The sequence below is a fragment of the Tupaia chinensis genome, unplaced genomic scaffold (genome assembly GCF_000334495.1).
Source record: "Tupaia chinensis unplaced genomic scaffold, TupChi_1.0 Scaffold149780_1, whole genome shotgun sequence".
NCBI lineage: Eukaryota > Metazoa > Chordata > Mammalia > Scandentia > Tupaiidae > Tupaia > Tupaia belangeri.
In genome coordinates, this window is record NW_006209624.1 from 193,290 (window position 1) to 205,118 (window position 11,829).

The window sequence follows — 11,829 nt, forward strand, 5'->3', positions numbered from 1 at the left end:
AAGAAATCAACCCCCAAAGGGGATGGTCATGCCGCAATCCCTTCTCCTCCATTCTCCTCTCGGGATCTTGGGCATGCACGCACACGCGCCCGGCGTGAGTTTTAAGCCACTGGGTCCAGGACACGAACTGTGGTCGACTACGTGGGAGTCCAGCGACATAGCCATTACGCTAACTGCTGGTTCCCCCAGGAAAGCTTTTTCATAAATAATTTTTCATTACACACATGAGGATGCACAAAATAAATACATAAAGGATGACATAGATTTATTCTATAATAGCAATACTCAATAAGTAGCATGTATATAAACAAAATGTGGTCCTTAGGAAAATAATATAGTTTGTTTCTGTAATAGTGAAATTTGGGCTTCTTAAAACTACTTGAAAAGTCCTATATGATATCATAAGATCACTTACAAAAGATTTTCCATATATTTACATGATTGTTTTGTGGATCTGGTCACCACATCCTATTTTCAGTATTTTACTACAATAACATAAAATGTAGTTTGCATTAAAATATGCAAAGAAAGATCTATTAAAAAACTTTTCTATGATAATTTGTTTTGCAATCTGTAGAAGAAATGAAAGAATCTTATGTTTTGTTGAAAAGATTTACAAATAGACCATATGATGAAAAAAGAATGGAGCATGGGCCTGTATTTAACATGACAGCCATTGCAGTAGTACTAAATCATGATCATTAGCATCGTTCTAGTAATAGAAATCCTAACCTATTGTTCCCACTACCACTTCTATAAATTCTCATGTTTTATACTCGTTTTCTTTTCCTTCAAACCACTATATAATGCTATAGAACCATTACTCTTAATGTTTCTCAACTTTTAAAATAAAAGGCAAATAAGATTTTTTTCAGTTATACCTATTGTTAAATTTTCAAATAGACAAATCTATTAACATTGTGAGATACCTCTATAATTTTGGCTTCTCCATTTTCAGCATTTTCGTTATTGTATTCTTTTTTAAAAACTTCTTCCTTGGTTTCAGCAATTGCTTTGGCACTTATATCTGTGTTTTTTTCCATCATCTCATTTTTTGTCTTTATTTTCTGTCCAGCAACACAAAATAATAAAAATAAATACACAATATAATCGCAGTACAGATTAAATGGCCAAAATTATTTCACCAGTTATTGTAATAATTTATAGAGAAGCTTTAAAACACTACATATAAACCTGATATCAACAAAATTACACACAATTCTTGTTTCATCATAAACATAAAACAGTATTAAAAATAAACAATATTTCCTTGATGTGAATCAAAGAAAATTTCTTTTATTGGGTTGTATGGAAAGTTGTGATACATTTTTGCACAGAAATACATCATGACTTTCCTGATGACCTAATAATTTGAGTGATATACATGAGAACTTACAAGTGAGAATGCTGATCAGTAGCCAAGAACCAATTGCCATCATCATCTTAGATTGCTAAATTATCTCTGACTAGATATGATCAGTTTATTTCTGAATGCCTTGACTATTGATTAGTTTACTAAGACAGCTTTTTGCCTAACCATTGATATACTAGAAAGGTTAAGGGACCAGAAAATCTGTATTTAAATTCTGGTTCTGCCACTAATGTTACATGGTATAAGCAAAAACATAAATCTCTTTGAGAATGTTTTTTCATTTACAAGAAGAAAGTAATACGTTGGGCCAGCCAGAGAGCACAACAGTTAAATTCTGTGCATTGGGATCCCACATGACTGACACTGTCTGAATACTGACTTGGCAGTTTGAAAAACATATGGGACACATGTAGTAGGTGCTCACCCAGAATCCTTATAAGAAGGAGAAATGGGGGACCAGCAGGTGGCATGGTGGTTAAGGCGCTGGACACTCCTACATGGCTGACCATGGGTTGTGTCCTAGATCTGATGGCTTGTTTTCTCACTTCCTCTCTCTCTCTCTCCATATGTGTATGTGTGTGTGTGTGTGTGTGTGTGTGTGTGTGTGTGTGTCTGGTCAAATTATAAATAAATGAATGAATAAATAAAATTAAATAAAAATTAATTATTTAAAAAAAGAAGGAGGAATGGAAGAAAAAGGATTTCAATGTGATCACATCTTTGTGGGGACGGTTTCTCTCTCTCGCTCTTTCTTTCTCTCCCTCTGACAACTAAAGGAAAAAGAGTAATATCATCGACCTTACAGGGATGATAAAAGAAGCAAATGAGAAAATATATATGAAATTGCTTTAGAAGTGGTAAATTGCAGTGTACCAATAGATATTGCTTTAGAAACTGTAAATTGCAATACACATCTGTTATTTCTTTTAATACATAAGAAACTAATAACCAAGTAGCTAAAATTTTTTAAACTGTTTATAGTTTCTGTTTAAGTCTAGTACTATTTTCTCTCTCTAAAAGAAAATAAACTGTATTTACTGCATTTGATTTATAAATTTATAAAATATTGAACTTGAAAAGCAAAATGAGAAAAAGTAAAACTAATCTTTCTTTTCTCATCAACTTACTAAACCATCACTTGCCATAATTTTAGCAATCTTTTAATCGAGTATTTCAAAGTATTTTGTGAACAGTTTAACAGTTTACAGTTTCTTCAACTATACAATGATGAGATTAGTTTTCTTCATAGCTTTAACTTTTCATAATTTTTTTATGAATTCAACCAATGCTTTTATGTATTAGTCAATCAACAATGAACTTAATATTGAGATTACTTCTATTTCTACACGTCTTTAACCACACATCAGAATGTAGACGTCATTCTGAAATCAGTAATTTCCATTTAAAGATAATATATGTGAAAGCACTTTGCAAACTGTATAGTATTACCAACTGTTAATTTCTACTATTATTATAAAGCACTACTTTGATCACTGTAGTTTACACCTTTTGTTTTCCCAGGTATTGTGAATACATGATGTCAAAGGCATATACATTTAATGAATGTGTCCATCTGTCTCATTTCTACCCTATAAAAAAAATACCAAACCACAGTGGACCATCATAAAACAGGAACAAATATTCCCCACCCAAAGAGCTTATATGTACTAATGGTATAACACATTACTAACTGAACAAAACATAAAGCAAAATAATCAATCATGTGCCTTTTCAGAAATTATTTCTGAAGAAAAGCACTTTTTCTTCAACATTCCAAGTTGAATATTTACCCTTTGAGTTGATGCTCTTTTGGGTTTCAACTCCGGGATAATGGGCACAGGCATCTGTATTAAAAGACATAAGTGATGAAAAAGGAAAAAAAGACAAATAAATCATAATTGAATAAAGAGTACTAACAATGAAATCCAACCTTTGAATTAAAATTTATGGGTATAGTTCAAACTGAGCACTTGGGGAAAGAAAAAAATAAACATTTCTTTGGTGTTTAAGTTTTTCTTAAAACTTCAAAAATAAATCTTGTATTAAATAATTTTTCAAGCTCTCCTGAATTTTAAAATTAAATTTCACAATACATTGGCTGCTTTTCAAAAAGACTACTTACAGAAGACAGTCTGGCCGATCTTCTTTTTGGCTATAAGTGAAAAATAAATTACCAGTTAAGAGAATTATAGATACACAAAACTAGGATTATTTTTTATTATGGTGAAAATATATAGTTTAACTCTATATAAATATCGTCATTAAAGAAGAAATTGTGAACTTGGTTAGAACTTTTCATAATAGAAATGTAACTTTTGATTCCCCCCCCCCGACCTTTCATACATAAGGGAAAAAATCCCAATGTAAGCTTCAGTTGCAAGGTTAAATTAACAATATGACTAGTAACAAAAAACATATTTAGAAATGGAAATATATCCTCTTCTTGCCAAGTGATAAAGCATTTTTTTTTTTTGCTTTAAAGGAAGAAGATCTTTCCAGATCTTAACAAGCAAAATGTGGTCCTAAATTTTGAGAAGCTTGGGTTTTAATACTGTATTCTGAGAGGGCTCACTGGCATACCATATTGGCACTCATACCATACAAACTGCCAACCAGCATCTATTTATTAACTGCTAATATGTCTCAAGTTTTATAAAGAGAGTGGATTTTTTCTTCCAGATAGATTCTAAAACTAAAGAAACTCACCTCCTGTCTCACATTATCTTGACCTGCAGCCTACACAGAGGAGAAAATCACAAAGAAATAAAGTCATTGATAAAAATATACAGATCAGAAAATATTGTCTATGGACTAAAGTTGCAATATAGCTGTGCAAGACTTTTTCCTGGGTTCCCGCTTAGTCACATATTGTTTCCTAGGAGCCATGCTACATACTGCTATCTGCAAACATGCAAATACTCAACAAGATGCAAGTGCATGCTCAAGACACAACATATACACAACAACTGATAGTCAATTTCATCCTTTTTGTAAATTGTATCTCAAAACAAAACAAAAAACCTTTGTGAAATCTTTAAATCCACCTGCTGTAGACAGTGTTAAAGCCAAAAGAATTGGGGGTGAGAGGGTGAATGGAGTTGGAGCTTCATACAATTTTTCTGTCTTGCATTATGTTTTCTGTGTAGTTCTATCTATCTGACCCTCTCTCCTGACTGGATTATTCGCTCCGAGTTCTCCAAACAAGAACTACAACCCCCACAACGCTTGGGGGGGGGGATCTCTTTGTTACAACGTCAATCCTTTATTCTGAGAAGTGGGCAACGTATTTTAAAACTTCCCGCCACTACCTGCTACAAGGTTGCTGTCAGTTCTGTAAAATAACAAGACCATTTACGCAAGCCTGGAAAAGCACAGCGGTGGAAATCCAGAAAGGGGAGTGGTGAATAGAAACAATTGCTTTCTGTATCTGAGCAGCCTTTTAGCATGGGAATCATCAAGTTATTGCAGGATTCATGCAACCCCAGGGCACCAGGGAGTTTCAGTCTTATTCCTAGGTTCTAGGAATAAGAAAGGCAGACAGATAAATAGGAATAATATGAAAACAATCACAATGCCTTACATTAGCAGTGTTTTACGGTTTTATGGAGCAACGAAACAGCGTTCGATTTCACTTCTAAGAGACTCAGAAAGAAACAAACAGCGAGCGTGAATTTATTTCCCGTCTCAGGGTAGCCAGTAATATTGAAGTGAGGGTTTTGCAGACTTGCAGCCCTTGATTAACTTAGATCAATTCCGCACGTCAAAACGAACAAATCCATGCCACCCCAACATCATCAATAGTTTATAGGACCATCTTTCCACCTTTAACTAGAGAGCTTGAAGAGCACAAGATCTCTCAGCCCTGAAGTTTCCAGTTACAGCAGTGAATTTCTCCCTTCTCTAGGACAGTTTCAAGTCTGCGCCGCCTAACGGCTCAGGATTACCATTGCATAGCCATCTGGCATGACAAGAAGTGGAGGAGGGAAGGGGGAAAAAAAGGAAAAAGAAAACGGGAAGAACAAAGGCAAATATAGGAAAAACCGTAGCTTTCGTTTTCCCAAATGGGACAGCTCCCTGAGAAAAGTCTGAAGCCGAGGAGGAAACTGGTGCCTGGAAGTGTGGTTGAGGGGAGAAGTGTTCTCCAATAGGGTAAGCGGAGGAAGGGGGGTGGGGTAGGAAGCGACAGCACAGCGCTATGGCTGTTTGTAATTCAGTATGGAGACACCTCTCAAGCGATTCTTTCCCTTAAACAAAACACCAAAAGTGAATTACCAATTGTATGCAAGACTATCGTAATCCTTACAACAACTGTCCTTTACCCTTCCCTCTCCTTCCATTCAGGACATCATAAAACATAACCAGAAGCCCAAACGCCTTTTTTTTTTTTTAACAAGAAAAATCTCTGACTATTAGGAAATATGTATTTCAGCAGCTAATCTCCTACCTTACCATTTCACTTACCTTTCTTTTGGGCATTGTTGCAGCTCCCTATAGGAGATCTTAACAGCAGTAAAAAAAGCAGAAAGCAGTCCCTGTCCGGCCACTCCGAGAGCAACTGAGTTTTCAATGAACTAATTGCAGCACGACCTGTACTCGTCTCCCCCACTCCAAAAAAAAAAAAAAAATCCCTCATTATTGGCAACATTTAACACGCCAAGACGCAACCGAACTACGTGACTGGTTAGCAGGAGTGGGAGCCAGATTGGAGTGGCAGACTGTCAGACCAATAAGGGAAAGTGATTGGTTCTGGGGGCGTGGCCCGTGGACTACTCCGAAGCCCTCGAACGTTGCCAGCTCTGACCGCTGGTGGGGTGAAGGAGCACGCGGACATAGTAGACATAAAGTGCTCGGGCACAAGACAGGCAGAAAAGCCAGTGTGTCTTGATCGTTTTCCCCCTTGTATGTCGTAAAGACAAGCGAAAGCCACAACAGTCGCTTTCTCCACAGTCTACCAAATCCCCACCTTTTCCTCTTCCCAGGGGGAAAAGTGCTTTTGAGAACAGGTTAAGACTGGGCTGCCGCCTTTTCCAGCTACCTTTGTCGCGAGGGTGGAGATGAACTGACGTGAGCACTCTTTCACACAGTGAAAAAGAGTAGAGATATTTCTCTGGTTGTTGACACTTTCCGCCAAAGCAAAACTGTGGTCCTGGCACGAGGAGGGTACCAAAATGGCGAGTCTCCTGCAGGTGGGGAGCAGCAAGGAAACTGGGAGCTGAAAAAGCGGGAGGTGCCTGGAGGCGGGGGTGCCGGTTAAATACCGTTATCCTACTTGGAAGGAGTCTGCCAGGAATTCAATGAGACACCGCGAGAAGTTTGTAATTATAAGGTCTGTTATAAGGAAAAGCACTGATGGAATGAATTTTAATCCAAAAGTGACATTTAGTGAAGGGATTCAGCAAGGTAAAAATGTTTAGGATTCAGAGCCTGGATTATCATAGAGCAATTATAGTACTAAAATGTGGCGCAAAAATTTGTGCCAAACTTTCAGATTAGGATGAGACAAGGTTGAGTTGTGTAAATGCAGAGTAGGAGTCTGCCTTTAAAATGTTACTTTGTTCATCATGGACTTTTTGGTGTTAATTTTGATCTTTCAAATAAAATTAAAATAATCTCTTAAAGTATTACTTATCTTCATTAGTGAGTTTTTGGGTGATTTTTACATTTTTTTTTAACCTAAGGAGAATGTCTCCTTAGCTTTACCCTAGTCTTAGCCATGCTATCTTCCTGAGACCTAAAGGTTTTGGGATTGGGGTGGAGATTAGCAGATAAAATACTTGGGAATAATTATGATTAATATGGAAGATCCAGGTAGCTGCAGACTTCTCAGAGATGCCTTAGCGTTGTAAAAGTGTGTTCCAACAACAGCCCACATCCCTATTCTTGAAGGTTTGTCAAAAACAGGAAGTTAACTTTTCCAATAGTCACTCAAGGAAGAATTCCATTTGTGTTCATGTAGGTTAAAAAAATTGGAATCATTAGTTTGTAGTATTTACTATAGCTGCTACAGAATGCCAAACCATTCCTTCAAACTATAATATACACAACCTGCCAGAAGAGCTCATTTTTTTTATTACTATTTTTGCCTAGCATCTACATAGTATGGACTTAAATGTCAGGTTGGATGAGACTGTTTGACTTCAATTAAATTTCCCTCCCCCAACTTTTTGCTGCATTCCGATTCAAATAAGTATTCAGAAAGATACTGAAATTGCTTCCTTTGCGCAGTAACTGTGATTATCCCTAGATGCTCTTAATGCCTCTTTTTACCCTTACAGTGAAAGGACTGTTGAATGAACCTAGATATGTTTCAGTTATTTTCTTTTCCAAGAGTTAGAAGATATGCATAAAAATCGAGTTCAATTGTCTTATATGGATAAGGGGGAAAATGAAGGGAAAGAAAATTTGTCAGTATTGGAATGCATTCATTCAACAAATTCTTATTAGCATTATTTTGTAAGTCGGATTTTGTTTTTGTAGACTAGTTTATGAAAATGCAAAATCCTGTGGCATGCAGAGTTGCAATACAGTTTTTTCCCCTTAATGATTACTATAATTTTGTAAGATAGAACAAACAGATACATATATGTTTACAAATCAGGGTTGCTTGTATCATATGAGCGGTGCAAATCTAAATTCAATAATAAAACAGGAGGGAAAGACCTTTTATGACTGAGATAATTAGAAGAGACTTTTTGCTGAGGGGGTGGTATTTGACTTGGCTCTGAAATGTTGTGTAAACTGCTATATTATAGCAAACCCAGAGGCAGGAAAAGTTTATTCTTGTTCAGGGATCAGAGTGCCTAGTCCAACTGGGTTGAAACAAATTATTATGAGGAGCCTTGGGAGGTAAGGCTTAGAAGTCAGAGGTAATATAAAATGTGCAGATCAGTGAGCTCTAAAATTCCTCTTAAATTTGTCGCAATTTTCATTTTTGGTTAGTTTTACCTCCTGATAGTCTGACTATTGGAACTATAATTTCATGTCTTGTCAAATAAAAAAATAGTCATGCATAAATTAGAAAATGTTCTAACTGTGAAGTAGTCTATTTCTTGACCCTAGCCCCACATGTTCCCATGTTCTTCTTTTAACCAAGGTGGCCCTATGTACCAGCCAACTTGGTTGAGCTCTTTCTTTTTACTACATTATTATCTCTGACTATAGCCTCATTTTCTCTTCTTTTTTAAAAGAATTATTTTTTAACTTTATTTATTTATTTGGCCAGAGAGGGAGAGAGAGAGAGAGAAAGTGAGAAAGCAAGCCTCCAGGTCTGGACCTCGAATTATGGTTAGTCATGTGGGACTCCAGAGCACTTTACCACAACACTACCTGCCAGCCCCCTATAGCTCCATTTTCTAAAACCATCATTTATCAAATTTCTATCAAATATCACTTCTTTGATATACCCCTTTCTTTTTTTTCTTTTTAAAATTTATTTATTTATCCATTCATTTATTTTTTAATTTGACTGGAGTTAGACATAGAGAGAGAGAGAGAGAGGGAAGTGAGAAAGCAAGCCAACAGGTCCAGGACTTGAACCACATGGTTGGCCATGTGGGCGTGTCCAGCACCTTAACCACCATGCCACCTGCTGGTCCCAATAAAACCCCTTTCTGATTATTTTAGCTCTTAAAGAGCCTTCTCTCTTGTTACACTATAGAATTTAGATTATACCACTCATAACAAACAAGCTTGATCTTTTTTACTTTTTCCTTACCCACTTAGTCTTCTTTGTATACATTCAAACTTTTATATACTTATTTCCTCTTGCCTCAATATTTTCTCAGCACCTCATACCGTACATATGTCCTGTAAAATTGATTACCCTGAAAAAAAATTTTAAAGTAATTATTCTGGAGGGAACAGCAGTTGGCATAATGGCTATGTAGCTGGACTCCCACATAGTCGACCGCGGTTCGAGTCCTGGACCTGGTGGCTTAAACTCACACAATGGGCATGTGCGTGCATGCCCAAAATATTTTCTCAGCACCTCATACCGTACATATGTCCTGTAAAATTGATTACCCTGAAAAAAAATTTTAAAGTAATTATTCTGGAGGGAACAGCAGTTGGCATAATGGCTATGTAGCTGGACTCCCACATAGTCGACCGCGGTTCGAGTCCTGGACCTGGTGGCTTAAACTCACACAATGGGCATGTGCGTGCATGCCCAAGATCCCGAGAGGAGAATGGAGGAAAAGGGATTGCGGCATGACCATCCTCCCCGGGGGGTGATTTCTCACTTTCTGTCTCTCTGTCTCTGCCTTTCTGGAGAGCACACACACCCTATAGCAAATATACTTTACTTTCATGTATTGTCAAAGGAAGATTTATTAAAATTATGCAATTTTTTCTGGAATCACACTGGCTTATTTCTCACTTCTATTTATTAATGACTATGAAAGCTGTTGATTGTCTGATAGTTCTCCACAGTACTCTTTAATTTCCCCTGGCTATTAAGTATGCCTACCACCACTCTCAAAATTTACAGGAATGCAATCACGTCTTTTTAGTGACCAGTGAGAAATAACACAGTAAAATATGAAAAATTACAGATTAAAGGTAGCAAAATTAAAATGTTTGAGGCAAAGAATAAAAAATATATTATGTGCTCATAAGAAACAGGATGCTACACAATTAAGATAAAAGAGATCTTGGTCTGATAAGTATTTCATGTTAGGTAAATTCTCTTCACAAGCCAAATGATATATAGTGATTGAATGTTTTAAAAAATAATGAGAATAAATAATAATCTGAAAAAATAATGAAAAGCTATTTGATGATGATGATGTGGATAGTCATGTCTTTGTCTTGACTGCTATGCATGATAATCATGCTGGAAAAAGAAATGTAATACGCTGTAAAGATATATGTGATTAGATCTGACTTGGATTTGGGTGGAGTAGAGAGTAGAGTACGGTAGTTGGGAGTGGTGGGAGAAGGAGGAGGTGGCAAATCACTTATAAATGGCACCGAAGCAGGATATGAAGCCTAAATTTCAGGAGGGTGAGAGAGTGCTGTGGTTTCATGGACCTCTTCTTTATGAATCTAAGTATGTGAAAGTTGCCATAAAAGAAAAGCAAGTGAAATATTTTATACATTACAGTGGTTGGGATGAATGGGTCCCAGAGAGCAGAGTACTCAAATACGTGGACACCAATCTGCAGAAGCAGCAAGAACTTCAAAAAGCCAATCAGGAGCAGTATGCAGAGGGCAAGATGAGAGGGGCTGCACCAGGAAGGAAGACATCTGGTCTGCAATAGAAAAATGTTGAAGTGAAAACAAAAAGGAACAAACAGAAAACACTTGGGAATGGAGGTGGTGGTAGCACCAGTGAGACACCTCAGCCTCTTCAGAAGAAAAGGGCCTGGGTAGATCCTACTGTTGAAAATGAGGAAACATTCATGAACAGAGTTGACGTTAAAGTAAAGATTCATGAAGAGCTAAAACCATGGCTTGTTGATGACTGGGACTTAATTACCAGACAAAAACAGCTTTTTTATCTTCCTGCTAAGAAGAATGTGGATTCCATTCTGGAGGATAATGCAAATTATAAGAATTCTCAAGGAAATATTGATAATAAGGAGTTTGCTATTAATGAAGTTGTGGCAGGTATAAAAGAATACTTCAACGTCATGTTGGGCACTCAGCTACTCTACAAGTTTGAAAGACAACAGTATGCTGAGATCCTTGCAGATCACCCTGATGTGCCTAGGTCCCAGGTGTATGGAGCACCTCATCTACTGAGATTATTTGTACGGATTGGTGCTATGTTGGCCTATACACCTCTTGATGAGAAGAGCCTTGCTTTATTACTGAATTATCTCCACGATTTCCTAAAGTACCTGGCAAAGAATTCTGCAATCCAGCGATTATGAAGTGACTCCCCCTGAGTACCATTGGAAAGCTGTGTGAGAGGCTCACTCGCTCACCTATGTTTGGATCTCTGTAAACGCATTTTTGTTCTTAATCCTTCTCTTGTACAAACGATGTACTTTGAAGATGTTACTGTACAACAGAATTGATGTTTGTTTCTGTCTGATTTTAAACAGAGAAAATAAAAGGGGTTCGGCTCCTTTTTTCTTTTCTTTCTTTTCATTTCAAAATTGCTACCAGTGTATTCAATGATGGACAACAGAGACATGCCGTAGAGTGTTTAATTGCCTAGTTAACAAAGCTGCTTTGAATGCTGGTGGTTCTATTCCTTCGACACTATGCACTTCTATAATATGTGTTAATGCTATATGACAAAATGCTCTGATTCCTAGTGCCAGAGGTTCTATTCAGTGTATATAACTGAACACACTCATCCATTTGTGCTCCTTTTATTTTTTTAATGGGACTTAAAGTAAAGAGCCCTTCATTTGCAAGTCATCCATGTTGTTCCTTAGGCATTATCTTCACTCAAATTGTTGAAGAATGGTGGCTTGTTTCATGGATTTGTATTTGTGTCTAATGCA

At 36.9% G+C, this 11,829-nt stretch overlaps 1 pseudogene; it reads left to right on the top strand.

Annotated features, from left to right (window-relative positions):
- The first annotated feature begins 10,335 nt into the window (after positions 1-10,335).
- On the top strand, positions 10,336-11,284 carry LOC102475428 (mortality factor 4-like protein 1 pseudogene; annotated as a pseudogene).
- The last annotated feature ends 545 nt before the right edge of the window (positions 11,285-11,829 follow it).